A 23,850-nucleotide genomic window follows, 5' to 3' on the forward strand; every position below is an offset into this window, starting at 1 on the left:
GGGTCAAAATCCTGGAACTCCCTTCTGAATAGTACTGAGGATGTTCCTGCTCCAAATGCACTGCAGTGGTTCAAGAAGGTACCTCACCACCACCTACTCAAGGGCAATTAAGGATGGACAATAACTGCTGGCCTAGCCAGCGAAGCCAACATCCCATGAATGAATAAAAAAGGGCACCAAAGACTTCAGATTCAGAATGATTTCCATGTTCACGTACAGAAGTACTGACTGATAGAGTTAAACACACACACACACACACACACCATTATGAGATTCAGAATGAGTCCCAAACTCATTTGCATTACCAGAAAGTGACTGAGAACAAAACACTTGCACACCTACAGTTCTACTGGCAGGCTCAAAAAGTGACCAGACGCTCATACAATACCAGAAAATGCAATGTGCAGTCTGAATATGACACAGGTATATTGTACCAGAGAATGAGAGACACAGAATGACTCCAACACTCACTTTCAGCACCAGAAGCTGACTGATAGAGCAAAATCCTTCCACACATACAGTTCCACTGACAGTTTCAGAATGTAACCCACCTTTCTTCAGTATCAGAAAACACTGATACAGATAGGAATGGAATATAACACAAATATACTGTCCAAGAGAGTGACTGTCATAATAAATCCAAACACATTGGCAGTTCCGCTGACATTGTCTCCACACTCACATACAGTAACCAAGACTGACAGGTTCAGAATGTTTTTCAGTTTCACACAGTACCAGTGAGTGACATAGATATTGAATCCCACGTTCAAAAAATGGGCCAGAAAAGGGCAGTGAAGACAAAATACAAAACAACGGTCTGAAGGTTTCAGCACAACATTATAAATTCTGCTTGGTACAACAAAATATCATGAAATGTCATCACCACCGTTCGTAATTTCAAAAACCTCCCTTCGCCGTCCAATAAAATGTGAACGGTTCTTGTCTGTTCTGTCGCTCTCTGAGTGTGCTGACATCTACTGGCCAGAGCTGAGAAGTGCACCAGAGCGGAACTTTTTTTTAAATTCAATGGATAAGATTCGCTGGCTCGGCCATCATATTTGTACAACCGGGAACACGTTTGTACTGCAAGGAAGCATTTTACACAACAACAAAGAACATTTCTCAACACCAGAGAGCACAATTCCACAGCAGGAAATATATTCTAAACATGTGAAACACTTTAACACCATAATGGAACAGTAAACATTAAATACCAAGCAGCAGAGTGGCGCAGCGGAAGCGTGCTGGGCCCATGACCCAGAGGTCGATGGATCGAAACCATCCTCTGCTATTTACATTCTCATTAATGCCAAAAGGGAGCATTTCCTGTTACCCACTAATCGTCTCTGTTATTTACATCAGCTTCCTGCAAAAATTCAATCTTCAACAAATCTCTGATATGGCATTTAGTCACAGACGGACACAAGCTGGAAATTCTGTGAACTCATCCGAGCCAATTCCCTCAGCCCATTGACCCCAAAGAACTGGCACAGACACAAATGGCCGGAGTGGCCACCTCCTCTTCACTATCACTATGATTATCTGAATAGAAAAAAACATCCTCTTAGATGGAAGCAACATCGTGAAGTTCATATGTTTTAAAGTTAATTCACGGGATGTTGGTTTCGCTGGCTGGGCCGGAATTATTTGCCCATCCCGAGTTGCCCTTGAGATGGTGGTGGTGGGCTGATTTCTTGAACTGCTGCGTTCCGTGTGGTGTAGGTACACCCACAGTGCTGTTAGGAAGGAAGTTCCAGGATTTTGACCCAGCGACAGTGAAGGAACGGCGATATATTTACATGTCAGGATGATGATTGACTCGGAGGGGAACTTAGCCGCAGGTTTTCCGATCTATAGGACACCCTGCAGTAATTCGTCATCTTTATTTGAACAGCAGCGTCCTCCCTGTGACATGAACCACCGAGAAGGACAAAACTATCAGCATAGCGGAGACAGCATCGCACCAAATACACAGTTCATCATTATCTGGACAGAAATTGTCATTCCTTCTTAATCACTGGTTTAATTTATGGAATTCCATCCCCATTATTAATAATATTAACCATAATAATTAACCATAATTATCATGAGTTTCATTCCTTCGGTACAGATTACACTAAATTATTCTTTGAGTACCTCTGATTGTTTCCTGTCTTGTTTTACCTGTTAACAGCTGATGGGAATTTAACGTCCTCAGTTTACCGCTAAATTCCATCCTTATTGGCCTTACTTGAGGTGATAACTATCATGTATGCGACCTTTCTGCTCGAACTGAATGTCTGTCTCTAACATATTGCGTTCACCCATTGCCAGATGCTCATTCACTATCATATTGTTAAGTCATTCTAAATTCGAGTGAGTTTAGTTCCAACCTGATCAACTCTTCCTCATTAGAAAACCCCCTCAGTCAAGGGAATATCCCAGTCACCTTTCTCGGGAACTGACTCCAAAGCAAGTATATCCATCCTTCAGTAATCAGGCCAAATCAGCACCCATTATTCTAGGTGTGGTCTCGCCAATGCCCTGAACAGTTGCATCAAGGCTTCTCCGCTTTTCTATTCCAGTCCCCTTGTATTTAAGATCAACATTCCACCTGCCCTCCTAAGTATTTGACGCACCTAAATGATAACTTTTTTTTCAATGATTCTTATACAGCGGCACCCATATCCATCTGTACTGCAGCATTCTGCAATGTCATCGAAACATTTTTTTGTAATTCTTGTACAAGGATCCCTCTGTACCACAGGATTCTGCAGTCTCTCTCCATCTCAGTAATATTCCTCTCTCCTATGCTTCTTGCAGAAGTGGGCAAGCTGACATTTTACTACATTGTACTTGCATTTTATCCCTACTCACTTTAGCATCTACATATCTATGCAGACTCTTTCTCCACCCTCCGGTCTCACTCAGCTCTCACTCTCGGCTCCTCCGGCATAGTCCCAAGATTCTGACTGTTTAGGAAATTCTCGGATCTTTCTTTAGATCAAGATGGATGACCTCATTCTTCCCAGTGTTGACCACCACCGGCCACAGTTTTATTCACTCACTGAATCTGTCATTGACACTTTGAAACTTGCTGCTCCCACATACGCTACTAACCATGTCACCTAACCTAGTGTTATCAGCAAACTTGAATATAGGCTGGAAGTTATTAAAATGTACAATAAAACAGAAAATGCTGTAAAAACTCAGCAGCCCTGGCAGCATCTGTGCAGAGAGAAACAGAGTTAACGTTTGAGTCCATATGACTCTTCTTCAGAGCTCGCCACAACTTTACCCTTTTTGTCCCTTATTCAATTTTGTATCCATGCTGTCGCTGCCCCTTTAATCCCTGCTGCTGGAATTTTACCAAGTTCATTATGTGGGACTTTTTCAAATCCCTTTGGAAGTCCAGACACACATCATCATCCTCACTTCCCTGGTCAATGTTCTCTGACACGTCATCAAAGAGCTGTATTAAGTATTTCAGTGCTGATTTTCTGTTAAACAATCTGTGCTGGTTATCATTTATCAACTCATGTTCTACCAAGTGACAATGAATTTTGTTCTGGATTATTGTCTTTAAACGTTTCCCCACCACCAGCATGAGACTAACTGCTCTGTAGTTACTGGGTTTATCCCTCTCCATTTTAAACACGGATGTAACATGAACAACCTGCAGTTGTCTGGCTTCACTCCCGTATCCAAGGAGGATTGAAAGATTGTGGCTCGAATCCCCGCTATTTCCACCCTTCATTCCCTCAGTAATCCAAGGTGTATCCGATGCGGATCGAGCAGCTTTTCTACTGTGAGCGGTGCCAGCCTTGTGATAGCATCCTTTTCATCCTATCCAATTTCCCCACCAATGACATTAGCAGCATCCGCTTGTTTGGTGATGACAGGGTTAGTGCAAAGTTTACGAGGCAAATACCAGGGATGGGCCGGTTGTCTTATGAGGTGAGGTTGAACAGGTTAGGCTTGTATCGCCTGGAGTTCAGGAGAGTAAGAGACAACTAGATTCAAACCTTTAAGATCCTGAGGGTCTTGACAGGGTGGAGGTGGAGAACACGTTTCCTCTTGTACCAGAATCTGGAACTAGAGGTTACTGTTTAGAAATAAGGGGTCGCTCATTTCAGACAGAGTTTCTTTTCTATCCGAGGGTCGAGCGTCTTTGGAGCTTTCTTCCTCAAAGCTGGTGGAAGCAGAGACTTTGAATATTTAAAAGGCAGAGTTAGATAGATTCTTGATTAACAAGGGTTGGGGGGGTGGTGGGTGAAAGGTTATTGGGGGTAGGCAGGAATATGAAGTTGAGGTTACAATGGCGGAGCAGGCTCGAGGGGCTGAGTGGCCTACTCCTGCTGCTAATTAGTTTGTTTGTATGTTCTCATTTAGTACGTCAGCCATGCCCTCTCCCCGCACAGGATCTCCAAATCAGCCCCCCTTTCAGTGACTGCCCTTATGCTGGTAAAAAATCTTCTGTGTTTTCGATTGTTACCTGCAAATCTTTTCTCATACGCTCTCTCTTCTGATCTAATTTCCTTTTCTCATCTCTCCTCTGCACTTTCTGTATTCTGCTTGGTTCTGTAATGTATTATGAATCTGACTATTATCATCGGTCTTATTTGGAGTTTCCACAGAGCACAGGATGTGTAGGCAACAGCTCTCAGCTGTCCCAACATTTCACTGAAATGAGTTGTCTATTTAATTAAAGTTCTCGTTATTTAGAGAGTTCCACTCCTTCTCTCTTGTACTTTTGCTGTAGTCTCTCGGTTAAAATTTAGAGAGTTCCACTCCTTCCCTCTTGTACTTTTGCTCTAGTCTCCCGGTTAAAATTTAGAGAGTTCCACTCCTTCCCTCTTGTACTTTTGCTGCAGTATCTCGGTTAAAATTACACAGCAGCTCCTTCCCCCACTGCACTTAACCCTCACTTGCAAATAATTGAATTTTTTACGTCTTCAGTCTGAAATTTACTCTCTCTGTGTTTGAGCTCACAGGTCACTTGAGTTCTTGTTTGTAATTTAATCGTTCCACGTAATTTACCTGAAAGTAAGGTTTGATTTTGAATATGAATTCATTTGCATTGTAATTCCAGTTTATCTGAATTCAATATATCAACAAACTGGAAGTTTGCTCCTAGCTTCTATGTTTTCAAAGGAAAATCTAGAAGTGACTTATTTGTTCTGCAATAACGTGCCTCAGTTCAATAAATCCTGTTCTAAACAGAACGCTTTATCCAGACAATACATCTACTTGATGAGCTGATGGTGCACGGAGCACTCAGCTTTTACTCATTGATCTTCACAAGAGTTGATTCAGATTTAGTGTTGACTTGTTCGCTGGTGTCGATTTACTCAGACTCTTCACCTGACTTCTGTGCTGTCCAATGAAGCTTTCTCAGCAGAGTTCTCAATAATAACTTGACTTTTCCTCATAGGATTTCAAACTTGATGGTTTTTGAACTATTTATCTAATGATTTAGTTTTGTAAATGTCACAGTCGCTCTCATGATCAGGCAGAAAGTTTAACTGTTGTGTTTTCAAGCAGCCGACAGCTTTATTTGAAATGTCATTGAGACAGGATTTTGGGTTTGAATCCAGTCACAAATCTGGCTGTGATGCCTTGTGGCTCCAGCTGTCATGTGACCTGACAGGGGATGACCACATATTTACCCGAGTCATGTACCTGTAGATTGGGCGATTTCTTAAACACTTTCACTGGGGCTGACTTGGTCACAGTCTCCTTTAAAACACAGGAGTCTTTCTTCAAATCCCACTACGAAATTTTCTTGTAACATGGAAGGCTGACACTCCAGTACTGAGGGAGGTGCTGTCCTTCAGAAGAGACATTAAAACAAAGCACCGTCCATCCTCTCATTTTATTGTAAGTGATCGGATGGTGCTGCGGTAGAAAACAAACGAGCAGTGGAGTTATCCCCGTCCCGAGTACTGGCTGATATCTATCCATCAATCAACAGCCCGAAGTATGATCACATTGATGTTTGTGGGAGTTTCCTCTGTGCAAATTAGCTGCCCCTTTCTGACAGAAAGTGTATGTTCCTTTTCCCTTAACCAGTTTCGGTTTTGCTCAATTAGACATGAAATCTGACTGAAAACTCAACTCGGGTGGCACTCAAAATCACAACAAATGAATCATTAATAAAGGATAGAGGGTCTAATTGATCAGAGTGTGTGAGGGGCTAATGTTTTCTGTATGAAGAACTGATTTCATTAAGTCACTAACCTCGGTGTCCCAGCTCAATGTAACCCTGAACAATAACTGGCAGCAGGTTTTTGAAGAGATGATTAAATTGAGCCCTGATGTTGATGAAGGTTCCCCTGCGCTATTGAAAGGAGCGCGGGGAATTCTCCCACTGTCTTGACCAACTTTCCTGACTCAATAACACCACCAGAAACTGCTGCACACAAAGAACTAACGGAAGGATCAAAGTTTAAAGTGGAAAACCAAACCCCTTCCCGGCTTCATACAGGAACATATCGCCCTTCAAAAAACTTTCTTCATCAGATCCAATATCTTATCATTGAGATACAGGCACCTCCTCCTGCCTGAATTCATTATGTGCAGGAATTGGATTTATTTTGTTTCATCAGCTCACAAAAGTATGCAGGAGCCGGGAAACTTTCATGATTTCCTGTGTTTCAATGAGAAATTATCAGCTGAAATTTTTAAAAAGACACAGAAAATGCTTGTATCACGGAGCAGGTTTGTCCTTCACAGAATTAATACAAACACACTTCCCGTCCAATCAGTGAGGGAAGTCGACACTGAGAGAATATGAACAGAGAGGGAAACAACTGGATTCTAATTCCGCCCCGCTGAAAAAAAACGATAGAATTGGGTTAACAGACAGATGTTTCAGGATTTAAATTCCCAAATATTGATCAAAGGATTGGCAGCTTGTAAAATCTAGGAAATGCAGGTTGGAGAGGATAATTTAATTATCTGCAGTATTTACTCGGGCTTGAGTTGTGTGCAGAATTCTAGTTCAGGACTGGAGACTGTCAATATTGAGAGAATAATGGCATCAACAAAGGCTAACACCTCGTTTCAGTTCCCTCCAGATTTAGTTTTTTCTTTATGAAGAGTGGGTGGAGGAATTAACTTCATGAGGCAATATGTACACACTGGATCATAATTTGAAAGCCTGCTCGGTCCAGGACTATGAAAATCTGAATATACAAACAGAAGTAAAATATTCTTCCCTCATGCCTGTTCTGCCATTTAATGAACTCATGACTGGTCTGTATTTTAGCTCCGTCTATCCCTCTTTGTTTTGTAATTCTTAAAGTTCTTACCAAACAAAAGCCATTAGTTTCAGTTTGGAAATTTTTGATTGACTCCCAGCTTTAACGCTTGATTGAGGGAGAGAATTCATTATTTCCACCACCCTTTGTGTGAAGAAGTGCTTCGTGAAATTATCCCTGAAAGGCTTCAATCTAATTTGAAGGTTATGTCCCCTTCTTCTGGTCTTCCCCCGCCAGAGGTAATAGTTCCTCCCGATCTACCCTGTTAAATCATTTAATCATCATATATATCTCAGTTATGTCGCCCCTTAATCTTCGATATTCAAGGCATTACGAGACTAGTTTTCGAAATCCGTCATCATTTGAGTCTGGTATCACTCTGGTGAAATTCTGCTGCTCCCACTCGGAGGCCAATCTATCCTTCCTGAAGTGTGTTGTCCGGAACTGAACACAGTGATCTAAATGGGATCTAAACAGAGTTTTATAAAGCTGTTGCATGAAGTCCAATCCTTTGTTTTCTACTAGCATTGTTAGCGTATTTTTACCTTCCTGTCCACTAGCTTTTAATGATGTCTGTACATAGCTTCCTGCTCCTCCACATTTTCCCACATCTCAGCACATAAATAAACAATCTGCTCTATCCTCCATAGGATTAATTAGACGGCCCATCACTTTAAAGTTCATTTGCTAAAACTTGCTCACTCACTGAACTCATCAAGCAAATTTCAAATTAAATGTGTTCCCCAAGGATAATGTTATGTTCCTGCTCCATCGTCATTAACTTTTTCCATTGCCTCCTTTCATGAATCCTGTCTGATAATCATTCCAGTATAATTTGGGTGAAGAACTGTAATTGTCAGTCACAGTTTTGATGAAGTCTGAAGAAATCCGTGATCTCCAGTGAGATATTGACAAGCAACGGATTTCAGTTTTCTTTTATTCAAAATGTAACAAAACAGGAAGCAACAATTAATTAATAATATCCACCAACTAGCAAACCCACATATGCAAAACACAATAGATTAGCAATCCAGCACCTTAAACTCTCAGTCACCTGATCACCTGTCTGAGTTTTAGAATACAGTCTCACACCCTTTTTCCATCCATGAAAAGTTGGTAAGAAGGTTCTGAATGAGCCGCCTGGTGCGCAATGTTGGAAATGCAGCTTCTGTAAGTGAAAGGAATTTCTATTACATCAGGTCAGGGACTGTTTGGAATGGACCAAAGTGAAACATTTCCTGACAAATTAAATTGTGACAATAGAAAAATCTTACAGAGTGTATGTACTCTTCATTGGTTGTCAAACATTCTGTCAATTGGTAAACCGTATTGTATAAGAAACAAAATACTTGGGATGATTTTAAATACCTGTACTAAATCTCCCCTTAACGTTCCCTGTGATAAGAAGAACACTGGCAGTTTTTAACCCAGTCCATCCATATACAGGATCCCTCACCGCTCATACCATTCCAGTAAATCTCCACTGTACGCTCTCCAAGGTCTTGCTGTTCTTCCCATAACTTTTCCATAGCCCTCACCAGGATCTTATATTCATTATTATAATGGGATATGCCTCCAATTCTTTTAATCCCATCTACCCACATGATTCTTGTTAACTAAGATATGATGCATTATAGATGAGGAAAGGCTTCCATCAATGTTAATTTCATTAAAGGCGTCGAAAAATGAATTTTCAATCTTTATTAAAAGAATCTTTGTGAAATTCGCTAATCAGCCCATGAAAACCCCACTTCCTTCATTCCACTTATTGCTATTTTTATTTCTATTAATCCTAGTTCTTTACTACAAAGCTTTCCCTCTTCTCCTTTACATCCTCTTCAACAAAAGTGCTCATTTTATCCATCCACAATTTACAACTGCCTTCTTTTCTATTTAACTCTTGTTTAAAAAGAGGTACTGGACGGACTGGCTGAACTTTATGTTGGTAAATCGCAAGGACTTAATGGGATGCAGCTGACGATGCTGAGAGATGTAATAGTGGAAATTATGACGTTACTGGCCAGAACCTTCAGAATTCAATTTGTTTTTGTAATGGACAGCAACAAACCATTTATTTATCCCAGGACACAATATTGAGTTAATATGAATCGGTGCTGAGCAGGTTCTAACGTCCCGGGTCTCCAATTCTTTTTTACTTCAGTGACCGGTCCTTGATGTAAGCTTTTGCTTCACAACTCTTGTTTATTACGGGAAACAAAAATGAATAGAATTTAATCGGCGCAGAGCAGATTCCAACGCCCTACATCTCAGTTTTGATGTAAGTTTTTTCCTCTAGATATGAGACCCCACCTCCTGGGAACACAGCAACAATACTTCCAGGATCTGATTTACAACCTTGAAACTCAGTGAAAGGCTTTCACCCTCCCCTCGGGCTCTGACCGCCGCTCTACCCCCAACATTCCGCTTGGATAAGCAGACAAAACAACTTCCTTCCCAGCAGTCCCCCAGTACAGACTGGATAATGTCCCAAGCTGGTATCCCGCTAATCTCACATTGCTCCACCGATTTATGCTATTCCCCCAAACTCCGGGAATCTCGGCCCAAATCCCCAGACCTTCATTATCTCCTTAACCAACATTTTCTCCCCTGATTAAGTCCACCCTGAGAAGAGGGGCTCGGCATTCCGAGTTCCTCTGCAGACATCCGGTTGCTGCTAATGGACCAAAAGATGCCTAAAACCTGAAAGAAACCCTCTGGCACAGCCCTCTGAACATGTCTCCATTAGGCCGTATGTCTCCATTAGACCGTGCAGTCACTCACTTTTCCATGAGCAGCTTCATCCAATTCAGGATCGCGGGGAGTCCGAGACCATCCGGACAGGCAATAGGCGTTGGCGGAGTTCACCCAGGACGTGGACTCCAGTCCATCACAGGCACACACTCACACACACACAGACACACACTGAGGGGCAATTTACCGAAGCCAATCCACCTAACCGGAGAAAATCTACACGGATACGGGGAGAAAGTGCAAACTCCACTCGGACAGACACCCGACCGAACCCGGATCCCTGAAGCTGTGAGGCAGCAGCGCCTCCGCCCACCGCGCTGACAATACCTGCTTCATAGATAACAACAGCGCCAAGTATGAGCCATTTCGGTGCCAGCATCCTGTGGAAATAGAGGATTCAAAATAAAACAGAATTAAAAATACTGAACAGATCCTCAGGGAGCAGGACGCAAGTCAAAGTGGAAAAACCCAGTGGATTTGTCGTCGAAACTTTTCACCATTGGACAATGGCAGCTGAAATCATTCCCCCTTCCCCCCTCCTCCCCTCCCCCTCCCCCCCAACCCCCACCTACCCCACGCCCCGCTTTCATACAGACCAAAAATGTTCCTGCCCTGATTCACTTTTGCTCAAGTTGTTTGCAATCAAATGAAGAAAATAAGCTGTCGGAGGGAATTTCCATGATTTATGGAAACACCAACAGCCGCCAGTTGTCAATCACTCAGCCCCATCAGACCCACCCACACTGACGGGAGCTTCCTGCATCCAGCACTGGCCCTGTCGCACTCACCAGCTGCTCACCCAGACCCCACTCTCACAAACACTGAACATTTTTATCCAGGCCCTTCAATTTATTTTTAACAATGAGAAGAAATGTTCACATTTCATCGCAGTTTGGTTGAACGGAACAAATGTTAAACTTTTGACCGTCACTCGGTAACCACGCTCGACATTCCTTCAATCAGTTGTATAAATTATCGGCTGTAAGGATTTAATTCACTGGGTTAAATAATTTCCATGTGAGGAATGTTCCAGTGTGAGAATGGAGGGGGCCGGGCTGACTGAGCTGTGTCTTCACCGCTTCTGGGCAGTGGGAATGTTCACCCTTCATTCTGCTCCGATTCACTTTCCCAAAGGGAATCTACAGATTCTCCAATCTGGGCCCTGGGGTTTATTCATTGGTTCCTTTCAATTTGTCTCATTTTTCCGAATAACGATGTTTTCCGAAATTCGGGGAAACCCTCCCCTTACATCCTGCCCCAGTCTAGGGTGGAACAGGCCGATACCGACACCAAACTGGTCACCTCCACACTGGCAGATACAACACGGTCACACTCTGCTTCAGTGAGATGAATGTCGAGAGCGGTTTCTCGGGAAGAAATTGTGGCTGATTGAGGTGCTTAGAAAGTCCTGATTATTTGTAATGAATCCGTCCCAAATCCATTGGAATGTCCGTGGAGTGACACCTAATATCCCTCTTTGTGAAAGGATATTTAAGATAAATGATAATCTCTTTCGGTGAAACGTGTTGAGCAGGTTGTGAGGAGAACGCTTTGAAATGTTCATGTGCTGCCACGTTAACAACATGTAAACAATTGACACTTTTTCACAAATACATTTAAACCGAATGTCCACCTAGATGTAAACTCAGAGCATTCAGCATTTTAAACGGAGTGGAAAACAGGTTCATTGCACATCTGCAGTGAGGTCTCAGAAAACAGAATTTGCCAACTGCTTGTTACAGCGTTCACACAGTAAACTATTGTTCACCTCTCTTCCTCTTATTTCCGGTGATGAAGTTTGAATCCTATCGCTGACCCAGTGAGTTTTACCTTGCTCTGTTGTCTTGTTCTTCCAGAGTCTGGATGTCAGTGTTCTGAACTTCAACTGTTAAATAGAATAGCGCCCATCTCTTCCGGTGGAGTCACACGAGGGAGGGTTTCTCAGTGTGAGTGGCCACTTTCCAGAAATCTCTTCTTCAGTTGTGTTGAAATGTTAGAAGGAAACCTGCTGTACAAGCGAGGGCAATTTGAGCTAGCAATTTGGAAATACTCATCAGAACCAAGAAATGATTTGCACTGTTACGGAGGACTTGCTCAAATCAGCTCAAAACTTGTAAATGGAAGCAAGGCTCCGCTAGGATTTGAACCCAGGGTCTCCTGTTTACTAAACAGGCGCTTTAACCAACTAAGCCACAGAGCCCAACACCCGTGGGGACATCTCATGAACAGTTAGTTATTTGTCGCAGATCGGGCACGACTTCGGTCCAGAAAACTGGGGTAAAGTATAAAATGAGTGTAGAGCCTTTCATGATGTGGTAAAGAGACACTTCACACAAAGGGTGGTGAAAAATTAGAACTTTCCTCCCAAAAAGCGAACGAAACTTAGAGTCAAATGGCAATTTTAAAAATGAGGTGGATCGAGGTTTTTTTTGAATCAGCACTGGTATGATTGTCTGTGAATCCTGCCAGGAAGCTGGAGTTCAGATACAGATGATCCAGGATCCAGTTGAAGGGCAGAACAGGATTTTGACCCAGTGACAGGGAAGGGATGGCGATATATTTCTAAGTCAGGGCGGTGTGTGTCTCCACTGAATGGGGAGCTCACCATACTGAAGGGACAATCCCCTCCGCGACCGCTGCTCTACCGCCAATATCCCCTCCCCTTTTAACCGCACCTTTCTGTGCTAATGCATGGGATACAACGTCAGCTTTTTATCTCCTCAAAACCCAAACACCTCTTCCAAGTGAAGCAGTGATGCACTTGTCCTATTTTTCAGTTTAATGTCGTGTGTTTGCAGGTGATGGTGTTCCCATGCGTCTGCTGCCCTTGTCCTTCTCGCCGGCAGGAGTGGCGGGTTTGGAATGAGCTGTGGAAGGAAAGTTAATGTCAGGAGGGGGATTCGTCACCCACTCTTCCAGAAGAATAGGGCAATATAAACACAGCACTTCAGACCACTCGGCCATCATAAATCGCAGCTGTGATGTATTGGGACACTAACCCATTGAACTTTGCACAAATGTTTTGAATTCTATTTTCATCTTCATTGCATTAGAAGCTCGATGTGATTTTCCTTTTTTCAGCACCTGTCAGGTTCCTGTATCTGAGTCCCATCCTTCCCCAAGCCGCCGGGGGGTGAGGAGCTTCTCATTGCTGCATTGCTCTGTTTGCTCAAATCAACAAAGACCCAATTCCCGCCCGACCTGTTCCTCACACGAAGGTGATGAGAGTGTAAGATCTGAGCGACGTGAAGTGTCCATTGGAAAGTTACATCCTGGCGACAGGAATATCTCTCCACAGCTGCTTTCGGACCTGCTGAATATTCCCCGCATTTCCTGTTTCTGATTTTGTGCCTTCATCACAGGAGTTTTTTTCACTGATAACCCAAAACTTGTCTCTCGGGGCAGCTCCAGCCATAGATTTTCTGTGATCTCCTCACCTACATGTTCTCTCTTCACTTTCCTACACACATGTTTTAAAGTCGGCTGTTTTCACACTCATCATCCTGCGCCATGGATTTCAATCCCTCCCTCCCCGACACACCTCCCCCTACCCCACCCCCCGCCACGCAATTACACCTCACGCAGTCTAAGCATTTCTTAGGAATTCGCAAAGACGAGGGGAGAATTAATCCACACTCACATTCAGTAGCACTGAGTGATAATGGGTTAATCACACAGACACACACACGTACAACCACACACACCCCAGCCCCCAACCGCCACCCAACAAACACACACACACACACACAGACACACACAGCGCCATTGTGAGATTCAGGATGAGGAGATTCAGAAAGTTGCTTACAATACCAAAGACTGACTAATACAGAACAAACCCGGTCATTTAAAGCACCGGAAGCTGACTGTCAGGCAAATCAATTGCACACGTACAGCTCCACTGACAGACTCAACTTATGCCCAAAACCTCATAAAGTATCAGAAGATGCAAAGATACATACTGAATATGACGAAGATATATTGTGTCTGGGAATGACAGATGCAGAAATCTGATCCTGTTACTGGAAGAGTAATCCAGCGATCCCAGGCTCATGCTCTGAGAGCCATCAGCAGCAGCAGAATTGTATTCGACCATAATTGATACGCTCCTGGCCCAGCACATCACCCACCCTAATATTCCCATCAAACGGCGGAATCAACCTGTATACCGAGGCTCTGCCGAATGTCACGACTCATTGGGGATAGTTCGCTGCAATATCAAACCCCACTGCTCCCCGAGCGGCGACAAATGTGAAAAAGTTTGATCAGCCACCAGATTGCCCCAATCCTACCTAACTGTTTAATTTAGGCTAACAGAATATGAGCACTAGGTTTGTAAACTTAATAAGTAAATAATTGTTTTGATCAAATTGTCTTTAACAAATGGCAAAAGAAAAAAAAATAGCTGCTAACTTATAACACGATAACTTAAACTCCACCCCCTTCTTAAACCCCTACATACACACGCACGCACACACACACACACACACACATACACACAAGGCACACAAAACATGTATTTTAAGGGTTGGAAAAAACAGTTCATTAGCACCAATCTGGAGTACAGGGTTCAATGGGTTGATTTTGATTGATGTCTTCGAAATTCCTTTCAGATCTTGTTGATGACACGAGGTGGCCTTCCAGCACTTTCAGAATTTAGTTAATTGGATGACAACTTGCCTTTCAATGTCTCTAACAGTGGTTTTCCCTTTCCCTTTTTATACTGGTTTCCTCAGAGAGAGAGCTGGTTATAGAGATATGAGGAAAGAGATTTTAAATGTTTTCTCTTTGCAGGCCAAGAGCTAACTGCTGTACCACTCTTCACACAAAACCTTGATCACCAGGTCAGGAGCCAATGAAAATGTTGGCAGACAGCTCCCTTGGTCCAGAAATCCTTCCTGGCACCATCCTGTCTTTCATGACACACTCTGTTCCGGGATTGCAGCATTGTATATATCTCTCATTCTGTTCCAATGAGCATGTCTTTCAACATGCAGCCATTGTAATTCTAATCCACAGTCCAACAGGAAATAAAGAGATATGTTCTTTACAACAGCCCAACAGAAATGAGAAAATATGTTTCTTACACTGTGAATAAGAAAATACCATAGACATTTGGCCAACGAATTAATCCCAATTTCCCTAACAGTAATAATGGCTGATAGATACAGAATGACTCCCACATTGGCAATCAGTACCACTGACTGATACAAAATTTATCCCACCCTCACTTACAGTACAAGACACATAAAGAAGGAATTCTACTCTCACAAACGGTTCCAGAGTGAACAAAGCTCATTCAGGTACAGAAGCAGAGTTTTATGGATATGACATGAATCCCACAATCAAATTTACTCCCAGCGATTAACAGATGCAGCCGAGTCTTGAAGACATTAATCCCATTGTCGTTTAACCAGATTTGTACACAAGAACTGGAACATTTCCTTTTTTTGCAGAGATGTGGGCGTCGCTGGCGAGGCCAGCAGATGTGCCCTGTCCACAAAAAAAGCAGAATAAATCCAACCCGGCCAATTAGTCTGCTCCTGATCAAAAAAAGAATGATGGATGGGGACTTCGACAGTGCCATCAAGCAACAGTTACTCAGCAATAACCTGTTCATTGATGCTTGGTTTGGGATACACCAGGACCATTCAGCTCCTGACTGCACTGCAACCTTGGCCCAAACATGGAGAAGAACTGAGCTTAACTGGCGAGGTAACAGCAACTGCCCTTGATATCAAGGAGGCATTTGAACTGAATGCTTGCCTTTTTAAAGCTGTTGTAACAACCACAAGGGGTCTCAATACGCGTTACAATGAATGAAACACTTTTCAAGTCTAATTAATGGTCTAATGTTGGAAATTGCTGAACTTTGGAACAATTATACATTGTTGGAAATCCTTAAGGAACACACGCAAACCGAAGTGGTTCTGCGGCGCAATGGAAAGCGGGTTGAACTTCTAGGCAGTGATAATTAAGGTATTCAAAGGTTGTGGTTTACAGTCCCACTGTAGTCGGATTTTAGATCAGGTTACAAGCAAATCAATGAGTCATCATTCATGCAAGTAGAAATAAAACACTGCGGATGCTGGCAATCTGAAAGACAAACAGAAAATGCTGGAGAAAGTCAGCAGGTCTCGCAGCGTCTGTGGAGGGAGAATAGGGTTAATGTTTCGAGTCCGATATCACTCTGTTAACTCTGTTTCATTCTCCACAGGTGCGGGGGGGCGGGGGGGGGGGGGGGGGCTCCTGTCCGCCCCCACTTTCTATCTGAACCACTGACCAGAAGAATCTCACCTTCTCACGGCAACTTTTCATGAAACTGGAAAACACCAGGCCTGGCCAGAATCAGTCTGTTCATTCTTCAAACAGTTTCCAAAGTTGACATATACAGCCAGCGGGAACAGTGGCACGCAGCACAACACAGTCCCCTCCCACAACTCATTCTCCTGTACATCGATGATTACTTCAGTGCTGCTTCATGCTCTCATCTGGAACTGGAAAGATTTATTAATTTTGCTTCCAATTTCCACCCCTCCATCATTTTCACAAGGTCCATCTCTGACACTTCCCTTCCCTTCCTTTACCTCGCTGTCTCAATTTCTGGTGATAGACTATCCACCAATATCCATTACAAGCCTACCGACTCCCACAGCTACCTCGACTACAGCTCCTCACACCCCGCTTCCTGTAAGGAGTCCAGCCCATTCTCTGTCGCATCTGTTCTGATGATGCCACTTTCCAAAACAGTTCCTCTGACATGTCTTCCTTCTTCGTTAACCGAGGTTTTCCACCCACGGTGGTTGACTGGGCTCTCAACTGTGTGCTGCCCATCTCCCGTGCATCAACCCTCACACGTTCATCTCCCTCCCACAACCATAATAGGGTCCCCCTTGTCCTCACTTATCACCCCACCAGCCTCCGCGTTCAAAGGATCATCCTCCGCCATTTCCGCCAACTCCAGCATGTTGCCACCACCAAACACATCTTCCCTTCACCCCCCTGGCGGCATTCCACAGGGATCGTGCCCTCCGGGACACCCTGGTCCACTCATTCATCACCCCCTACACCTCAACCCCTCTCACGGCACGTTCCAGTGCAACCGCAGAAGGTGCAACACCTGCTCCTTTACTTCCCCTCTCCTCACCATCCAAGGGCCCAAACGCTCTTTTCAAATGAAGCAGCATTTCACTTGCTCTTCCCTCAATTTAGCCTACTGCATTAGCTGCTCCTAATGCGGTTTCCTCTACATTGGAGAGACCAAACACAGACTGGGTGACCGCTTTGTGGAACACCTTCAGTCTGTCCGTAGGCATTACCCAGACCTCCCTGCCGTTTGCCATTTCAACACTCCACCCTGCTCTCATGCCCACATGTCCGTCCTTGGCTTGCTGCATTTTTCCAGTGAAGCTCAACGCAAACTAGAAGAACAGCACCTCATCTTCCGACTAGGCACTTTACAGCCTTCTGGACTGAATATTGAGTTCAACAATTTTAGATCATGAACTTCTCCTCGATCCCCACCCCCTTTCCGATCCCCCTTTTTTTCCATAAATTGATATAGATTTTTCTTTACCCACAGATTTCCATTATTTATAAATATATTTCCATCCATTGTTTTTTATCTACCTTTTAGCCTATTTCGATCCCTTCATCCCCCCCCCATTCCCACTAGGGCTATCTGTACCTTGTTTGTCCTGCTTTCTACCCTTAATTCGCACATTCCTTAGATAATATCGGCACCCTCAACACGTATTTGTCCTTTTGTCTATGACAACTTTTGGCTATCTCCACCAATCACTGGCCCTCTATCCAGCGCTACCTGTCCCCCACCCCCCACCCCCCCCACCCCACCCCCCCGCCCCCCACCTTAAACCAGCTTATATTCACCTCTTTTCTATTTTTACTTAGTTCTATTGAAGAGTCATACGAACTCGAAATGTTAACTGTGTACCTCTCCGCAGATGCTGCCAGACCTGCTGAGTTTTTCCAGGTACTGTTATTTTTGTTTTGGCTTTCCAGCATCCGCAGTTATTTGTTTTTAACTCTCTGTTTAATTGACTGCCACTTCACTTCAAGGAATGCCTACCTTGAAGAAGTATTGCTCTTCTCTCCATCAGGCTTTCCGTATCTCTCTTATTCCTTGTTCACTTTCATTGCTTTCCATTTCTCTCCTGGTGTTTGACAAGGTGTTTACTAAAACCCGCTTTCACAGCCATATTTCCTTTCTCAGTGACTGTCTCCGTCTCCGACTTACCCCACAGGGATTTCAACTGAAGCTCCAACCCTCATGTTTCGAATCCACCCAGGATTACAAGTATCTCCGGGCCATACAATACTCCTTGGACTGCTGTTCTCGTCGCCTTCTGAGATCTACACTCAGAGCCATATGAACACACTCAACCTCTCCATCCAGCAGCACCGCCGCACCCTATTTCTAAGCTGCCCGTGCCCCCAGTTTCATTTTGTTCTTCGTCTCATCCGACGCCTCAACAAGAAACTTTGTCTCTTTCTTTCAGGTGCAGAGGAACGCAAGCTCCAACAACTCATCGACACCAACACCCATCCAGGACCCTCCACCCCTGCATGTCCCTCTGTCCCCATCCCATCTTCCAATCGCAGCCCCAGCCGTGTATTCGCCATACCCCCTAACTTTCCCCTCTCCGATGCTGAACGTTCAGTGCCCAGCAAGGGACTTAGTTTCAAACCATTACGCCCTCATCTCAATTAATTTCGGGCTCGGCACGATGCTGCAGTTTCCTTCTGCAGCCTTCGTCTCCATGCTCACTCCTTTGGGCAGGAGTCCTCTCCCCGTTCAACGGATCCTTTTACCCGCCTCCAATATTCTCCCTCCAGTTGGACCCCTCCCTCTGGATTCTTACCTTCTCTTGATCTTTTCATTGAGAGCTGTCGGCGTGACATTAGTCGTCTTAATTTATCTGCTCCTCTCACCCACTCTAATCTCTCTCTCTCTGAACTTGCTGCATTCCGTTCTCTCAGGTTCAACCCTGATATTGTCATCAAACCTGCTGACAAGGGTGGTGCTGTTGTTGTCTGGCGCACTGACCTCTAGCTCGCAGAGGCTAAGCGTCAACTCACAGACACTTCCTCCCACCTCCCCCTGGACCATGACCCCACCACTGAACATCAAGCTATTGTTTCACGGACTGTTCCTGAACTAATCTCCTCTGGGGATCTTCCTTCCACAGCTTCCAACCTGATAGTCGCCCAACCTCGGACGGCCCGCTTCTACCTCCTACCCAAAATCCACAAACAGGACTGTCCCGGCAGACAGATCGTGTCAGCCTGTTCCTGCCCCACGGAACTCATTTCGTGCTATCTTGACTCCATTCTCTCTCCCTTTGTCCAGTCCCTTCCCACCTACTTCCGTGATTCCTCTGACACCCTACATATCAACAATTTCCAGTTCCCTGGCCCCAACCGCCTCCTCTTCACCATGGACGTCCAATCCCTCTACACCTCCATCCCTCAATGGGATGGTCTGAGGGCTCTCCGCTTCTTCCTCGAACAGAGGCCCGAATAATCCCCATCCACCACTACTCTCCTCCTTCTGGGTGAACTTGTTCTCACACTGAACAACTTTTCCTTAAACACCTCTCACTTCCTCCAAATAAAAAATGTGGCTTTGGGTACCGGCATGGGCCCCAGTTATGCCTGTCTCTTTATGGGTTATGTGGAACATTCCTTGTTCCAGTCCTACTCCGGCCCCCTCCCACAACTCTTTCTCCGATACATCGATGATTACTTCGGTGCTGCTTTATGCTCTCGTCTTGACCTGGAAAAATTTATTTTGCCATGGGAGGGGGTTGAGGTGTAGGGGGTGATGGAGGAGTGGACCAGGGTGTCCCGGAGAAAATGACCCCTGCGGAATGCCGCCAGGGGGGGTGAAGGGAAGATGTGTTTGGTGGTGGCATCATGCTGGAGTTGGCGGAAATGGTGGAGGATGATCCGTTGAATGCGAAGGCTGGTGGGGTGATAAGTGAGGACAAGGGGGACCCTATCATGGTTCTGGGAGGGAGAGGAAGGTGTGAGGGCAGATGGGCGGGAGATGGGCGGGACACAGTTGAGGGCCCTGTCAACCACCGTGGATGGAAAACCTCAGTTAAGGAAGAAGGAAGACATGTCAGACGAACAGTTTTTGAAGGTGGCATCATCAGAACAGATGCGACGGAGGCAAGGGGACTGAGAGAATGGGAGAGAAACCTTACAGGAAGCGGGGTGTGAGGATTTGTATTCGAGGTAGCTGTGGGAGTCGATAGGCTTGTAGTGGATATTGGTGGACAGTCTATCACCAGAAATTGAAACTGAGAGGTCAAGGAAGGGAAGAGAAGTGTCAGTGATGGACCGGTGAAAATGATGGAGGGGAAGAATTTGGAAGTAAAATTAAAACATTTTTCCAGATGCAGACGAGGGCATGTAGCGGGACTGAAGCAGTCATCGATGTACCGGAGAAAGGGCAAGTGCTGGAGAATGGGATTGGAGTAGATAGGGGATTGATGACTGACGCGGGCACGATGGGCCGAAGGGTCTCTTTCCGTGCTGTAAAACTCTATAACTCCATGATTGTGGTTTAAATGAGAAACTGGTTCGTTAATGTCGGTTGGCGATGGTGACTCAAGTTACTATTCACTTTCCCTCCGAACCATTGAGCAGAATCATCAAATTCTCCGGACGAATCCTCCAAAACACATTGAGAATTGTTCGAACGCAGTCAGTTTTCTCAGCCCTCAGGCAGACTTCAACCTGTTCATAAGCAGCCAGTTGGTAATAGTGACATGCAGCATGACACTGCCTCTCAGAACTGCCCTGTCATCTCTCCAGACTGTTTCTGGGAGACACCTTTAAACAATAACATGATGAGGCCGATGTGAACCTACACCACTGGATATCAAGACCAACACCATTACCACGCGGCTCTCACAGCTGTAATGAACAGCTCCTGTTGCAGTTTTCGATCAGACAGTGGAGGGTTATCCCGGGTTCCCTGTCAGATGACATGCTGCTTCAGAATGTTTTCCAACTGGATACATGGGGCGAGCGGCAGTGAGAATATTGGAGGGCCGGGGGTAGATTCCTCACTTGTCAGGCTGGAGTTTCGCGTCCATTTCCAGACAATTCCCTTACTCGATCTGAATCTAATTCCGGTCCCTTGATGATTCGCGCATTTCCTTGTTCCACCATTGGAGGCCGTGCCTTCAGCTGTCGGAACCATCAGCTCTTCAATTCCTTCCCTAAACCTCCCACCCCTCCTTTCTCCTTTAACGATCTCTTTAAAATCTTCCTCTTTGATGAAGTGTTTGGCCACCTGGCCTAATACATGTATCGGTATCAAATGCTGCTTGTTGCCTCTCCTGGAAAGCTCCTTGGTCGGGTTTACGACTGCACGGTGTTGAAATGGCCTGAATGTGGATAAACACACATTCTTCTTCAATCTTAAGAAAGTGTCCCCTGCATTTTCCTCATGTCGCCTATGTCGACAAAACAGTAATGAGTTGCACAAAATGATGAATGATTTTGGTAGACTAAATAAGGAGAACTTTTTTTTAATCCAGTGACAGAAGGGTCAGTAACCACAGGACCCAGTTTTAAGGTAAATAGCCACTTGGTGGCACAGAACTGGAGTGTTTCTGATAAAAAAAGAGACATGCTGTCGAAGTTTTTCATCTTGCACTTATCAGGACAAACACACGAACGCCAAATTTCAAAGGGAACAACATTGAAAAGTATGTGATAAATAGGGTGCTGATTGGTTGGCATGTGGAATCTGACTGGTTAAGGCGTTGCCATGGACAATGCACCAAGAAACAGTTAATCCAAAGCTTTTGTTTTAATTCCAAAAAAAGGCAAGCCAACTCTGATTGGTCAAACATATCAACATGCGAGCTTACGAAATAGGAGCAGAAGTCGGCCATTCAGCCCCTCAAGCCTGCTCCGTCATTCAATAAGATCATGGCTGCTCTGCTTGTGTTTCGATTTTCACATTCCCATCTACCTCCGACAACCTTTGATTCTCTTACCTAACATGAAAATTTGTACCTTTGCCTTAAAAATTTTCAGTGATCTCGCCTCTACCGCTTTCTGAGTCAGGGAATTCCAAAGTCACACAACCATCTTAGAGAAAACAAATTCTCCTAATCTCTGTCCTAAAATGGCGGCCCCTAATTTTAAAACTGTGACTCCTAGTTCTGGACTCACCCACAAGAGTGAATATCATTTCCACGTCCACCTTGTCAAGACCATCCAGGATCTTATATACTTCAACCAAGTCACCCCTCAATCTCCGTAACTCCAGTGGAAACAAGCCCAGTCTGTACAACATTTCCCCATAAGGCATCCCGCTCATTGCAGTTATTAATCCAGTCAACCTCCTTTGTACCACCTCCAACCCATTTACCTGCTTCCTTAAATAAGACCAAAACTGCACAAAGGGTGGGAGATATGCTCTCATCAATGCCATTTATAACTGAAGCATAACATTGTTACTTTTATGTTCAATTCCTCTCGTAACAAAGGGTAGCATTCCATGAGTTTCTCAATTACTTGCTGTGCCTGCACTAACTTCCTGTGAATCGAGAACTAGAACAGCTAGATCCTTCAGCATCTCGGAATTCTGCAGGCGTACCCCATTAAATAATAATCTGTTTTTTTTTATCTTTGTGCCAAACCGAAAAACTTCACCATCTGCCAAATGTTTGCCCATTCATTCAACCTATCTATATCCGTCTACAAACTTCTTATGTCCTCTTCGCAACTTACCTATGTTTGTTTCTTCTGCAATTTTAACAACTATGCCTTGCCTACCCTCATCTAAGTCATTGATATAAATTGTAAAAAGTTGAGACCCCAGCACAAACCCCTGCGCGACTCCACTCGTCACATCCTGCCAAACAGAAGAAAATTACCCATTTATGACTGCTCTCTGTTTTCTGCCAGCTGCCAATTTTCTACCCACACTAATCTGAACAGTGATGATCGGCTTGAAGTTGACAGTAGCAGAGAAATCATTTAGCGGATTTCTCAAATAGCACATCGAGGAAAGGGAGCTGGTTACACTGTTCATTTTCAAATGTGAATATGAGCGCGGGATGGAACACGTTAACGTCTGCAAGGAAATGCTTACTTACAACTACATGTTGGTTGTTAATTCCCTCTGAACGAGATTGCGGAACCATATAAATGCCCATTTTCTCCTCAGTGAAACTCCTGGAATACAGTGTAAATGCGGTCAAATAAAAACCAAGCTGCGGGGTTACCAGCTCTGTCAGTTCTTTCAGATAATATTAAAACAGAACTCATCAGCCTGCAACCTGAACTCACAAGCATGGGGTTACCTGAATTGCTGTTTTGGGATAATTTCAGAGTCAGATTATATAGGCAAACATTTATAAGGCCTGTGTTTATTTTCCCCACATGTGCAGCGTAGATAAATTCTAAGCAATAACGACCCGGATTCTCAAACCTGCTCCCGATTTCGGTAAATCCCACCTTCCAGAGCACAGCTCTTCATTGTTTTCCTTACGCGGCCCACATCTTGGACCAAAAGCCACAAACAATGATGTTTGGCTGGGGGTTGAACCCTTCACTTCTCGCAAACCAATTCAACAAGAATCCCTAATTAAGGATCGCACTCCTAGACCAAAGAGCCAGCGGAGATGACCCGCTTCAATGAATATAGATGTTGATTGCCATCAAAGTGCTTCAGTTACCCATTTACATTGTTATAGTGAAAAGACAGCAATGAACAATTCCAGCTCAGCTCCGGCTGTAATGCGGGGAGTGAAACACTTTGCTGCTCCACAATTTTAGTCCTGCCCAGGTGTCCTGATTGTTAATTCCCCCT

The 23,850-nt window shown here is 44.4% G+C and overlaps 2 protein-coding genes and 2 non-coding genes across 4 annotated transcripts in view; 2 read left to right on the forward strand and 2 right to left on the reverse strand.

The window, feature by feature from the left end:
* The window catches only part of LOC144670280 (histone H2B 1.1-like), a 495,251-nt gene that overhangs the window by 268,295 nt on the left and 203,106 nt on the right, over positions 1-23,850 (reverse strand). The gene's annotated exons all lie outside the window — the stretch shown is intronic.
* LOC144670308 (histone H2B-like) overlaps positions 1-23,850 on the forward strand; it is a 518,579-nt gene that overhangs the window by 99,711 nt on the left and 395,018 nt on the right. The gene's annotated exons all lie outside the window — the stretch shown is intronic.
* On the forward strand, positions 1,220-1,291 carry trnam-cau (transfer RNA methionine (anticodon CAU)). Its single transcript has one exon. It is a non-coding gene; the product is annotated as a tRNA-Met (tRNA).
* trnat-agu (transfer RNA threonine (anticodon AGU)) lies at positions 12,119-12,192 on the reverse strand. Its single transcript has one exon. It is a non-coding gene; the product is annotated as a tRNA-Thr (tRNA).

Source organism: Cetorhinus maximus, chromosome 31 (genome assembly GCF_964194155.1).
Source record: "Cetorhinus maximus chromosome 31, sCetMax3.hap1.1, whole genome shotgun sequence".
Taxonomy (NCBI): Eukaryota; Metazoa; Chordata; class Chondrichthyes; order Lamniformes; family Cetorhinidae; genus Cetorhinus; species Cetorhinus maximus.